At 43.6% G+C, this 14,477-nt stretch overlaps 1 long non-coding RNA gene across 1 annotated transcript in view; it reads right to left on the bottom strand.

Annotated features, from left to right (window-relative positions):
* The window catches only part of LOC309978095, a 202,034-nt gene extending 192,716 nt beyond the window's left edge, over positions 1–9,318 (bottom strand). The window contains exon 1 of the long non-coding RNA XR_014327110.1: positions 9,281–9,318. This is a non-coding gene — a long non-coding RNA (uncharacterized lncRNA). The remainder of the gene's footprint in view (positions 1–9,280) is intronic.
* Positions 9,319–14,477: the final 5,159 nt, after the last annotated feature.

The raw sequence follows: 14,477 nt of genomic DNA, 5'->3' as shown, positions 1-14,477 counted from the left end.
GTTACTGGGCAGTGTCTATGGTGGAAACACTACATATTGGCGGCTACTGTCCATCTCCTGCCATTTCTGTGTCCAGTGACCATGGTGGGAGCTTGAGATCGGCCATGGTGGGGGCATTTCCACCACAGAAACTGGCAAGTGCTACAAATCAGGACTTTATTGTTTTGTTGATTTCCTGAAGAAAATGCTGGAGAAAATAATAATAGTGCAGATTAATCACAAAAAGAGTGTTGAGTCTTCAGCCATTACCCTGTGAGTAACAAACACAAAAAAATGGAGGACATATCTCCCAGTATTTGAAGTTTATTAACTACCGAACTCAGCAAACAAATTGCTCAGCTGGGGGATGCACAAGTAAAGTTCCGATGTGTACTTTCCCTGTTATTTTTCTCTCACTCATTAATATAAATGAATACACAAACACCACTCGTGCTTGAAATACACCCAGAAAAGCAACTGTTAAAGTTACCAGCCCACCACTAACCATGCCCAGCTCGTTTTGATTTCTACCGTTATTTTCTAAATAACTTGCAATTACATTTTAAATGTTCCCTTGTTTGAATGTCCTTAATCTCTAAATGCCCTCTTAAATAACTCACTACTTAAAGAGTGCTATTTTTAAAGGAACACACCCACTTAGGATTTTATTACACTTTTTTGTTATTAAGTTCTAATTTTATTGTTCCCTAGTCATAGAATGTGGTGTCTACTACTGCTCCCTTTATTGAGTGATTGTGGGGTGTCCTTGTGGCCAAATATAAAGCCAAATTTGGAAATGTTTTGTGGGTCCTGGAGGGGAAGGCGTGGTCTGCCTAGCTCGGCTCACGGGTATTAAATATACAGACACACACGCTAAATGCTGCTAATTATTCTATCTGGGTCTTCTACCAAGTTTCCAAACTTTGTTTACATGATCTCTGGAGGTCTCCGCCTCCCCTACTCCCTGTATTTCTAAAGGTTTTACCCATGATGATTAAGCACAGTCATAGTTTATTTATGCTTGCTGACACTTTTCCTAAATGTTTCGATCAATTTGTTTTAGGTGTGTCTCTGGCAGACAATTTATCACTTGGTTTTAATCTGTAATGAGTGCCTTTCTGTATGAATAGAGACCCTATTTGCACTTACTGTCAAAAGGCAGTTAAGGTTCAATTGTGTCATTTTACATGGTGTGTTATGTACAGTGAGATGTCTGTGCCTTCCTGTCCGATTTTGGTTTCGTTAGTGATATGGGGAGTCGCTCCCCTGTAAGACCAGCCTTCCCATGGTGGTAGCATGAAAGTCAAGGGAATGTTGGCCATGTCAGTCTTTTTAGTGGAGCTGAGCTTTCCTTTCTCCACCAGAGCCCTCTGTTTTGCTACTGTCCCCAGAGCAGACAACTGTTGATGATTTTATGGATGCTAAAAAGTATCCCATCACCAATGTCATGCAAAAACAAAATGTCTTGTAAAGATGAAACCACCTGTGATACATTTCCGTGTTTTTATCTGTAGAACAACCTGTTTCACTGGGAGCCTCATGACCGCGATTCAATAACCCGTATGCATTGTTATTACACATCCAGGCTGCAGTCAAGGCTGCAGACTGAGTTTCAATGCACATGGCAACATATTTTCAATTTGCTGTTCATTACTTTTGTAAAACATCTATTACAGCCAACACTGTTTCCTTAAAAACTTAGCAACTGGATCTAAAACTCAGTTAAATTCAAAGTTATAAAAAGCTAGAAATAAATCATTGAAAACCTGAGAAGAAGGAAAAACTAATAAGCCAACAATCCACTAATTTCGTTCTCTCTTTATTCCAAATACATATGTATTTCCTAATTTATGAGGTACAGACATACAGGTATGCCTGTGTGTATGTGTGATAAATATACAATATGTATAATATGTAATATACATATATCACATTTTTTGTGAGATAAATATATCACAACAATTGAATCACTATTCTTTTTGCTTTGGGGTTATTCCCTAATTTATTGCTGAGACATTAGTTAAGTGCAAAGCAGAAAATTACTTTATAAGCTCCTGGGAAGAGTAAACCAGAATCTATCCTCAACTTACTCGGAGGAGAGTACCAGAAAACCAAACATACAAAGGAAAAGCTGCAGATACACCAATTATTATGATTCGTGAGGACAAGGTAGACTATGACACGGTATCTAAGAAGCGCTCCCATTTCAGTGACTCCACACAGCAAAGATGTATCTCTTGCCCACTCATCCTCGGTGGTCCTGCTTATCTACCAGCTGTCATGTCTACAACTTGGTGGCCTCCCAGGCCCCCAAGCAGGGGATGTGAGGCTGAGGCATTCTGCAGGACACTGGTGCAGAGCAGGCCTGCCCAATCAAACATTGGGCAGAACACCTAAATGGGCATTTCTCCAAAGAAGATATACAGATGGCCAACTGGCACATGAAAAGACGCTCAACATCGCCAAGTACTGGAGAAATACAAATCAAAACTACAATGAGGTAGCACCTCACACCAGGGTCAGAATGGCCGTCGTTAAAAAGTTTACAAATAACAAATGCTGGAAAGGGTGTGGAGAAAAGAGAACCCTCCTGCACTGTTGGTGGGAATGTAAATTGGTGCAACCGCTATGGAAACAGTATGGAGGTTCCTTAAAAAACTAAACATAGAATTACCACATGATCCAGCAATCCCACTCCTGGGCATATATCCGGACAGAACCATAATTCAAAATGATACGTGCAGCCCAATGTTCATAGCAGCACTATTCACAATAGTAAAGACATGGAAACAATCTAAGTGTCCATCAACAGATGAATGGATAAAGAAGATGTGGTACATCTATACCATGGAATACTACTCAGCCAGAGAAAAGAATGAAATAATGCCATTTGCAGCAACATGGATGCAACTGGAGATGATCATACTAAGTGAAGTAAATCAGAAAGACAAATACCATATGATATCGCTTATATGTGGAATCTAAAACACGACACATATGAACCTATCTACAAAGCAGAGACAGACTCACAGACAGAGAGAACAGACTTGTGGCTGCCAAGGGGGAGGGGGGTGGGGGAGGGATGGATCAGGAGTTTGGGGTTAGCAGATGCAAACTAGTATATATAGGATGGATAAACAAGGCCCTACTGTAGAGCACAGGGAACTATATTCAATATCCTGGGATGACCCATAATGGAAAAGAATATGAAAAAGAATGGATATATATGCATAACTGAATCACTCTGCTGTACAGAAGAAACTAACACAACACTGTAAATCAACTATATTTCAATTAAAAAAAAATTTTTAATGCATTATGTGTTTTTCTAAACATGACACTTATGTAACGGTTCGTACACATTTTTAAAGTCGTATTTTATCCAAGTCCTTCAGGACCTATTTCTTTAAATTAAAATCACAAATGATCCCATAATTTATATTTTCTTTCCAGTACACGCTATAATTTTTTGCCACTTGTCTAGGGATCCTTAATGATTTTCATTATTATTAAAGAAAAAAATAAGCCCATTAACATTTGATGAAAGTGGATTGTTTTTAAAAACCATGTTACATATGACAGACGAATATATGATCTGAACCTGAAACTACTGTTGCAATCTCCTGGTGTTGGTCAATTTCAGGGACGTTGATTAAAGAAAAATATTCAGATGGCAAAATTTACAGATTTAAAAACTAAAAAAAAAAAAAAAAAAGAAAACAGAGATGGTGAAAAGATCGGTGGTTGCCAGGGGCTAGAGGGGAGGGAGGGGTGAACAGGTAGAGTGCCGAGGACACGGGACACTGTAATGGTGGACACGGGATATGGTGTATTTGGCCAAACCCCCAGCACGCTCAGCACAAAAAGTGAACCCTGATGTAAGCTAGGGACTTTAGCTAACAATAATGTATCAATCGTGGTTCATCAATTTTAACAAAATGGATGAAATTAACTCAAGATGTTAATAATAGAGTGACCAGAGGGAGGAAGCAGAGTACGCAGGAACGCTGGACTTTCTGTTCAATTTTTCTGTAGACCTAAGAGTGCTCTGAGAAACAAAGCCTACTACTTTTTAAAAAATTCCATCTGTAGAGGTCAGGAAATGAAATGTTTAGGATGGTAGGAAATTTAAGTGATGCCTTCATCAGTAATTTGCTGAGACGGTTTAAACGAACGGCACGGTATGTCGTGATATGTAAAATATAATCCTGAATTTAACAGTCAGAAACTCCCCCCGCCCCCACCAAACCCTAGCTATCCAGAGTCAGAAGAGAAAAAGAACGTTGCATCTGGTTTGCATAAAAACCTACCTGAAGGGCTTGTAAGATGATTTAGAAGGACTCGCTGCCCTCCTTCGCTGCCTAAATTCTCCCCATGCTTAGATTCTTTTGTGTGAAGAGGGCATCGTCCTCATCATCTACTCCTGATTTGCAAAGAGCACATGAATTGCAAATAACTTGGACTTAATAAATTTATTAGAGGGCTTTGTTCCGTGGCAGGGGGGGAAAATCAGGCCAGTGTGACCTCAGCGTGAGCGAGCGGCGGGGCACAATCCCCGATTTTCCTCCCACTGCAAATCCCTGCATCTGATCGGGAGCCGCCACAATAGTAGGATGGACATGTGCTTGCTTCTCCCCATCCCGGGCCCTGAGAACGTGTCCGAGCCGGCGAAGCTGTCTCTAGGGCTGGTGAGCCGGCCCCGAGCATCCTAATTGCACCCTCAGCTGCTGATGACCCCAAGAGGCTCCTTCAAGCCCATTAACTTTGAATGTGGTCCCCACCAACAAGGCCGCCCATTGTTAACCACAGCTGAATTCCGTGAAATGCTGGTTTTCAATGTTTTGAGTAAAAATTCTTCCCAAGCTGTGAAACGTTGGCAAGAGCCTGATTAATGGGACTGGAGCTGAAACAATGCACCGCGCAGCTGAGTAATCGGGGAAGCGTGGAAAACGAAGAAGAGCTTGAAACACAGACATTAGCCAAGGCCAAGGACGCCAACCAGACCAAACCAAATAAGGCCATCATCTTGGGGAGAGAAACATACAGACTGGCTGCAAAGCGCTCTGGGATGATTCAAAGATAAAACAGCCATGTCTTCCGATGAGCGCCAAAACAAACAAACAAAAAACAAAATCAGGGTCACCATTCTCCAAGCGTGAGGACTTACTTTATGTCATGGGTTTTACCACAATTAGGAAGAGGACTCCTGGTTCTAGCTGAGTTAAGCCCGCAGCTACCTGTGCATCTCTCTACAGCTCCTCAGGCGGCCGTACTTCCTGAAGGGACTGAGTTCACATCCCTTGGGCTTTCCAAAGTTGACCCAGTCTGTTTTGTCCTCTGTGCTGTATCCCTGTCTCAGACTCCTGGAATCCTTTCAAATGGTTTGTCTTCAAAGCCCTCCCAAACCTATTCTCAACCAAAGAGGCCACCTTTTGCTTCAACTGGAAAACAGGAAGCCATCAGCCTCCAATTCATACGTGTGCCCACTATTAGAATCTTGTGTACGTTATCTGTAGCCAGACTCTATTCTGGATTCAAGAAATATTACTTGACTCAAGAACACAGGTACCAGGGCCAGATCACTCTCACAATTTCTCTCCATCAATAACCCTCTCTGAGTCCGTTATTTAGCCTTAACAGTAGCACCTGCCTTCTTCCAGGGTCATTTTGACAAATGAACTCTCTAACACATGTTAGATGCTCAGCACAGTGGTATCAGACGCTGGGCATTCCCTCACACGCTCTCAGTAAAAGTCAACTCTGAAGAGCCCCATTGATGTGAACCTTGTCATATGAGAAAGTCAGATAAACACCGTAATCACATTCTCATTTCCATTCTGCATCCATTGTTTAATACCCTATAACCTACATATTAAACACCATGGAAGGCCAGGGATGTCTCCTCGGCAATATTCTCTAACTTCTCCGCCTGATACCACAAGCTCGTAAAGTGACAACTACATTCCACACACAGAACAGTAACTACTTACTGGATACCTGCTGTGTGGCATGAGTTATATATGAAAACAACGAATCCAGGTAAAATGACTACATAAATGCAGTGCAACTCATTCATCCAGTACATGTTTACTGAGCCCTCCATACACCAGCCTGGTGATACAGCAACGATCGAAACAGATCAATTTATTCTCACTGAGGACAGATTTTTAACTGAAGGGACAAATAACAAAGCAAAATGTCCATCAGGGAGTGATCATTTCCGGGAAGAACAGATCAGACAGGGGACAGAGCTGTTGGGAGTGTGAAGGGACAAGGACCTCTGTGTCTTCATGGAGAAAAGACAAGGGGAGGAGCTGGGCGGGGTCAGGTGTAAGAAGGCGTCCTCATTTTTTCCCTACACGCTCGCATCATGCTTGACGTGATGCGTGCTGCACTATCACGCTTTGATTAACAACTGTAATGAAACAGGGGGAAAGAGCAAATTAGATTTCTGCACTGTCACGAAATAAAGGATGAAATGCATTCAACTAATATTAGTTGGGAGGGCTGCCCACTTATTGGTCTGCTCCAGACGCCACACATTTTGGAGGTTCCCTGGCTCCACGGGGCAACGAGCCTGTCTCCCACGCTTATGACGTCCTATCCTGGAGTTGCTGTCCGGAGTGGGTGTGGTCAAGGGTTAATGAAAAACAGAACGGGAGTGTGCCCTTTCTCCTAGAGCCCACGATGCCCTCCCCCTCCCCCCGACCGTCCCCACCCCTTCTCCTCCTCTCCTGTGGGGACCATTAGGTACTGGGCTGCCATTGTCCAAATGGGAGATCGTTGCTCTGGAACCAGAGTCCAAAAATGTCAGTCTTGTTTTAAAAAAAAGCAATAATGCAGATGTATGACAGAAAGATTTGGAAAAATAAAAGCCAAGTGCGGAGTCAATTCTTCTTCTCCTCCTCGCCCCCTCCTTCCTTCTTTTTCTTTTCTCTCCTCGCAAAAGAGAGGATAGGGGGACTTCCCTGGTGGCGCAGTGCTTAAGAATCCGCCTGCCAACGCAGGGGACAAGGGTTCGAGCCCTGGTCCGGGAAGATCCCACATGCCGCGGAGCAACTGAGGCCACGAGCCACAGCTACTGAACCTGCGCTCTAGAGCCCGCGAGCCACAACTACTGAAGCCCGCGCGCCTAGAGCCCGTGCTCCGCAACGAGAGAAGCCACTGCAATGAGAAGCCCACGCACCGCAACAAAGAGTAGCCCCCGCTCGCCACAACTAGAGAAAGCCCACGCACAGCAACGAAGACCCAATGCGGCCAAAAATAAATTAATTTTTTTTAAAAAAGAAAAAAAAAAGAGAGAGGATAGGAACTCCATGCAGTGTGAAGGCCACCCAGGGGCAAGCCAGTGACCAGAACTGATGCCTCCTCCCAATGCAGTGACTACACACAGCCTAGGTTTTCTGATGCCATCGCAGGCAAGAGGAAAAGAGAGCAGGCAGGATTTAATTGATCCGAACTGAATGAGTTTACCTATATTTTTGCTGCAGCCTAACTGTCTGTCATTTGGCACAATGAGAACTCAAAATTTAGCTTATGTAGAGTTACAAATAATAGAAAAAATATTTTTACATAACTCACTATTTGATCTAAATACACACTCACTCTTTGAAGGCCTCGGTAATATCTCTGCTAGTAATGATGATAATAATAACACCAAGAGTAAGAAGAAGAGAAAAACTAGAGACATATTTGAATCCTAGTTTTGGTTAAAAAGAAAAAAAAAAAAAGCTATGAAGGTGCTGAGGCAGCAAAGCATTTATAAGTTGCTCAACAGGGTCCCCCTGGAAGGGACAGACATTTGTAACAAACTGAGCGGGCACCTGCCCTCAGGTTGACTTCACGTGGCATCCTCTTCTACAACATGCACTTCTGTTTACCTACAATGGAGCCCTGAAATGACAGCCTGTCAGAGTGGAGCAGGTGGCTGTACAAGAGAGCATCTAGAAAGGTTCTCCTCTCTCTCTCTCACGATTTATACTCATTCTTCAACCAAACCAATCACGTAGAAGACAGGTGGCAAAGCAAGGTTATGTAGGGTCACATGCCGTTAGAATCAAGGGTCTGACTTTACAAATGGAAGGCAACCTGAGTTGACTTGGTCTCTTTCAGTTGCTTTTTCAGTCTGTCGTTTTCTCCTCCCCCCATATAGAACCAAAAAGACTTGCTCCAGTCTAGCATTCTTGCCTCTCCATCAGGGCTTGGCAAATAGCTCATGGATCAACTCAGCCCACTGCCTACTTTTGTGGATAAAGTTTTATTAGAACACATCCTTGCCCATTCATTCACACAGTGTCTGTGGCTGCTTTCACAGGACAGCAGCAGAGCTGAATGATGGCAACAGAGACCGTACGTACAGTGTTCACAAAACTGAATATATTTACTCTACGGCTTTTTACAGGAAAAGTTTCCTCTACATTGCAGTATGGACCGACCCAAACCGAAGGACATTCTATGTAGTACCTGAGCAGTACCCCTCAAGATTGTTCTGCAAAACTCTGACTCCCTCGGTAGTTCTGAGAAATGCCTGACGTGACTGAAGGAACCTGGATGAAGATCTTGAAGCAAAGGTTACTTTCGGTACGTACCTCCAGACCGCCACGAAGTCAGCGGTATAAAACCCAAAGAGGGCCTCGTACAGCGAACCCATCCCACTAAGGAAGGCCCCGAGAAAGGCCAGCCTCTGCACGTCAACCCACCACACCAGCAGCATCAGAGTCAGGCTGCCCAGCGCACCGCTCGTTTCCACACGTGGCCAGTGTACACTGGAAACGTGGTACTTCCAAACTGGGACGTGACGGAAGTGCAAAATACACACTAACCTCAAGGCTAAACAGGAAAAGAGGTGGGCTATAAAGCATCTCATTCAACGTTTTACAATCCGTGTAGAGCTGATACCTGGGATATACCGTATTACATACAATATACTGTTACATTAATCTCGCTAGTTTCTTTTTACCTTTTTAACGTGGCTACTAGAACTTTTACAATCACAGAGGCGCTTCAAATTTTGGCTGACGTTTAAATTCTACTAGACACAGACGATTCAGAGAAACCAGGGAAAACGTTCATGTACTGTTGCAAGTATCATTTCATGTTTTCATAGAAAACTTCCGAGTGTAATTTAGGAAATTTATCAGGATACTAAGTATACATACACACACACAGACATATTTACACACACACACACACACACACACACACACGGGTACATGGTATGTCAAAGACTGACCAGTTTAATGTGGAAAAAACCAAAAAAGCAAAACCACTGTTCACTTAAAAGGAAGACAGCATTACTTACACTTCAGTTTTCCTAGGAGTGTCCATCTTTACACCTTTCTGTAAAAAAAAAAAAAAAATACACGTGTAATTAATAGCCAATATATGGAGACAATCTAAGTGCCCATTCAGGGATGAATGGATAAAGAAGATGTGGGGGGTGTGTGTGTGTGTATACATACACACACACACACACACACGATGGAATAGTACTCAGCCATAAAAAAGATGGGGTTTTGGCACTTGTGACATCATGGCTGGATCTTTAGGTTGTTATGCTAAGTGAGATAGGTCCCATAGAGAAAGACAAATACCGTATGATTTCACTCACGTGTGGAATATAAAAAAAATGTATCAGCAAACCAAACCCAAAAAAACCTTTACATACAGAGAACAGAGTAGTGGTTACAAGAAGGCAAGGGGAGGGGAGAAGGCGAAATGGATAGAGGGGATCAACTGTTTGGTGACACATGGAAACACAATTTTGGTGGTGAGCACACGGCAATGTACAGTACACAGAGTAGAAATATAATGTTGTACACATGAAACTTATATAATGTAATAAACCAGTGAAGCAAATAAAGTGAAACCTGTGTGGTGAATTTAAAAAAATGTTTAAATGCACATGCATTCTCCTTCTTGGGAGGACCTGGTCTTCATCTTGAAACGAACATACCCTGCCTGGCAGACCACTGGACTTGCCCAACCAATAACCCCAAAGGCAAGGTAAATAAACTCCAAGGCTTTCCGAAAAGCACAGCGTGGGTCCCCGAAGCTACGAGCTCCCATGGTCTGGGGGTCTGACCCCAATAGGAACAGTGTCGGTTTCTGCAGGTAAGTATAGTGGGTTTCAGTGTGGTCTCTCAGACACCCCGTGACCCTGTGCAGAACTGCTGTGCTTCCAAGGTGACTCACCACCCCCCAGGCATTCCCAGGAGGGTCTCAGCCTCTCACGCCCCCATGACCACAATGAACTCGCCAGTCTACCAGAGATAAAGAGGCAACCAGGCCTCTGTTCACAAATACGTGGTCTCGACGGGAAAAACGGTGGAGGTACGACCACTATGAGACACTTTATAAAATTATTATTAATCTTAGTTTTACCTAAGGGCAAACCTGAGCTTTCCATCACTTCAGCAAAACTCATGACCTAGAGCTTTCAACCTAACCCCTTCGTGTTGAAGATGGATTAGCTGGGGGAGTTGGCCATTTTACAAATGTTAAAGAAGTCAGTTATTCTTGGCTTCAGTATTTATTTACTCCAGCAAATAATGGGGAAAACACTGCTGCAGTGAAACAACTGGGCTTTGCAGAAGTTAAGACCCGTCTGTCTTCTGCAAGTTTTTGTAATACGTTCTCAGTTACATAACGGTTCCCATTATCTGGTAAGTGCCAAGGTCACACTAAGTTCAGATTTTGGAAATACCTGTATAAACAGAGTGCCGTGAAATGATTTTTTTCCGTGGCAGGGGGAGACGGGGAGTTGTGCGCAGACAGAGGCTGATGTGTGCTCTCCTGGAGCTATTTTAGCAAACGAGCTAGAGCGTTTGCTTCAACTGACTGACCTCAAGCTATGCCTCAGCATCTCAATTGCTGGGAGAGATGAATACCTGATAAAAGATGGTTACAAGATTAACCCTGAGGACAACAAACAACTCAGAGCCCAAGAAACCTAATTCTGAACATGACACCAACATCATTTAACCACACACTGCAGACAAAGGGCATATTTCATTGTTGGTAACACGTGTGCCTGCAACCAGTCCTATTTCCCAATCTTGCCATTTTAATCTGGAGCACAGATAGATACACTGCCTACTGCAGAAGGCACGTCCCTAAAGCAAAGTCTCCTTTTTACTTATGGGTCAAATGGTCAACTACCCAGTGGCAACATTTCTGAAGTCCCAACATTCTTCTGTTATTGGTCATTTGATTAAGTGACATCGTCATCTGAAAATCTATTTCAAATATATTTTAAAGGAATTTTGTTTCTTAAGGACGCCCCCTCACAGCTCCTGAGTTGTGTGGAAGCCGTGGAGAGAACACGGATTCAGGAAACTTCTATTCTTACACGGGAAGATTCCATGGAGCTCCTTTCTGCAGTGTGCAAAGGTGAATTAAGATGCAGAAGGGTACATGAGAGACCACTGTTCCCAGAGTAGAGAAGGCCACTAAAAATACCACTGGAACCCTTGCTTTACACTTCCGTCTACTTAGAGAACCAGGGCAGAAAACGCCTTTGGTAAAATCCTAGTTCAGTTATCACGGGAACCACTCACAGGAAGAAATGATACAGATGTTCTCACCTCCTAGTTCTGTAATACACAGCACTGTGAAAGATGGTTAATTCTGCTCCATGCACTTGAAAGTTGCTGAGAAGAACTGAAGTCCAATGTTCTCACCACAGAACAGAAATGGAATTCTCTCACACGATGGAACTGTTAGCTAACCTACAGTGGTATCATATCCACACTTTCTACACCTTGAACTTACACAATGTTATATGCCAATTATATTGCAATACAGCTGGGAAAAATACCATTAAATTCTCCCCACCCCCGGACCTTGACTCCCTTACTCCTGTGCCTGCACTGGCTCTTTCAGTTCTCACCTCCTTTCTAGCACCTGTGAAGGCTCGATTACACCCCTCCAAGCAGTGCCTCCTTGCTCTGAAGTACACAGTACTTAGGACACCACTGACCTGGCAATATTACAAGCAGCCCGTCCAGCCGCCTCTTGTCTAATGTGAATACTGTGTCTCAGTTCCCACTTGCATTCTCCTTAAGACCATAAAATATGTTCTGTCCGTATTTTAATCATCCCTGCACAGAAATATGCAAAGGAAGGAGCCCAATGCAACTCAACAGGAAAAATAACATGGAGCGCGTGTTAATTACAAAATGGAGTTTTAGAGGTTGGTGAGAAGACGGCTCCTTGAAACTCCTTCAAAACACTCGTGGCTGACCACCTGGACTCTGCTCGCGAGGATCTCTCAGCGACCCGCACATCCTTGCCTCGTAGCTACATTCACTGCTCTAGATGACACTGGTCATGTCTCTGCAGTTATTGACTCTGTGTATCTGCTTTTCACACTCACGGCTCTCCTTAATCATGCCTACCGCACATACTGTACTGTAGATGCGCGAACGGTTCGCCGCGATCCTATGTGACTCATAAATCGCAAACTGATACCTGAAGGAGCAACAGTCAGCCTCAACCTCAGCTATCCCACTGCCTAGTCCTCAATCTCCAGCTTCAGGACACAGATGGTCGCCTCTCCTCCCGGGCTATTAATCTCATAAAAATACACAAGGAGTTTTCAGGGAACATGAGGTAAGCATTAAAACTTTATTCTCCAGATAACTAAACATAAGCAAGAGTAACCATGCTCTGGGAAAGATCTGAAAATACATCTAGTGACATTTTACCTTTAAGTTCAATTTTTTTCCCCCTAAGTAGCTGTAAGATTAAATCTAGAACAAATAACCCTTTAAGCACATGAGTAGACATTTTTACTTGATTCCAAGAGTCTGAAGTAAAGCAATTTTGGTCTCCAGTGATTAGAGTAGGGGCACTGAAATTCATCCCTGCTCTTTTTTTGTGTTTCTAGAAAATGATCTGTTCATAACATGTGCTGATATAATCCTGTATCCAGGTAGAACAATTATGTTGTTATCCAGTGTAGTTTAAGAAAACATTTAGGTTATTTTCATACACATGTTAATAACTATGTGAGTTAAGAATGGTGGAGGTATTATGTTTCCTTATGAACTAAAAGGAATTCTCTAAGATTTCAGGCAAAGATAGGCAGCAGGCTCCTTAAACAAGCAAAAATTCTTAACTCTATGTTACTGTGGTCACCAGGCACTTGCGTGGTATAACAATTAGCGCATTTTAATAAAGTAGAAATCCTCAAATGTTTCACAGTAAGAAATGACTCAAATTACTGAAAAAGTCCTACGTGATGGCAACTCACACGCTTTTAAAATTATCCTTTCCGAAATGTCCTTAAACAAGTATCTGATATTTTAAGCCCAATGTTAGCAAATGTTTATCAGCTAAATTCCCAAAGACGGCAACACTTTCTCTCTCTGCCCGTCTACTCCTTCCTCCTCACTCCCATTTCTGTGCGCGCTAGTGACACACAGTTCATAGACACAATGATGCTGCTTCAAGGTCTCTGCATTCTAAGACGACATTTAGCTAATTGTGCTGCAAAAGACATTATAAGTACCACAATTATAGTTGGTGCAGACAAAAGATAGTATTCTGACCAGGGGAAAAAAGGAATCAGGCAGACGTGTCCCTGAGGAAAATACTTCGAGCAGCACCTCTACCTGTCCATCCTGGACTTGCCTGCTGTGTCTCCCCAGCCCGATTCTTCCTCTGTGTTCAACTCTTATCTCCCTGGACTGGGGGCGGGGGGGGGGGGGGAGTCAACACATCCCAGCCTCAGGCATAAGTTTGATTTAATTAGGACTCCGGTGGTGCCAAGGATCTCCACCGGGAAGGGCGGGAAGGGCGACAAGCGGCCAGGTGCTCCAGGCGCGTGACAAAGTCTACAGCAAACGAGGAAGTGGGTCCGCTGCCTTTGAAAGCGCTTGGCTCTGGCTCACGACGCCACGCAATCCGTTCAGGCTGATGAGACACGAGGAGACTCCCTCGGGTATTCGGAGGAAAGCGCCTCTGCTCTTTCAGCAGGACCATGGGACGGAACAGCCCTTCTCCTCCCTGCCTGTGTGCACCAAGTCCTGCCCCTCTGCACGTTCTCCCTACCAGGCGGGCCGAGGAGAACTGTGCTCTCAGAGTCTCATCAACAGAAGTCAACATTCAAAAACATCTTCCAAAGAAAAACTGCTTTTTTCTGAGAACCATAACATGAGTTGAGTGGACACTACCAAGTGATAGAACGAGTGGTCCTTTTATTCTTAATGTGCGTCTGGGGGAAGGAGTTGCTGTACAACCAGCTGAAGCCCGAGGACTCACGTAGAACCCCTTCCACGGGCTTCTCAGGAGCTTAAACACATTTCCCAAGTAGACACCCCACAGACCGGAGTTTCAGGTCCCATCTGTGCCACTAAGGAGCTTGAACTGGGAGTAGAAATGCAGTGGGCTCTTCTTTGCTTTCTTTGAAGTGTTCCCCGTTACTGAGATATAAAATTCTGTATTGATAGATCAAGGTCATTTTGACAGGAATTCTCAGTTTTATGGCATCTACG

Source organism: Leucopleurus acutus (genome assembly GCF_964270905.1).
Source record: "Leucopleurus acutus genome assembly, chromosome: X".
Taxonomy (NCBI): domain Eukaryota; kingdom Metazoa; phylum Chordata; class Mammalia; order Artiodactyla; family Delphinidae; genus Leucopleurus; species Leucopleurus acutus.
This window is presented reverse-complemented; position numbering and strand designations above follow the sequence as displayed.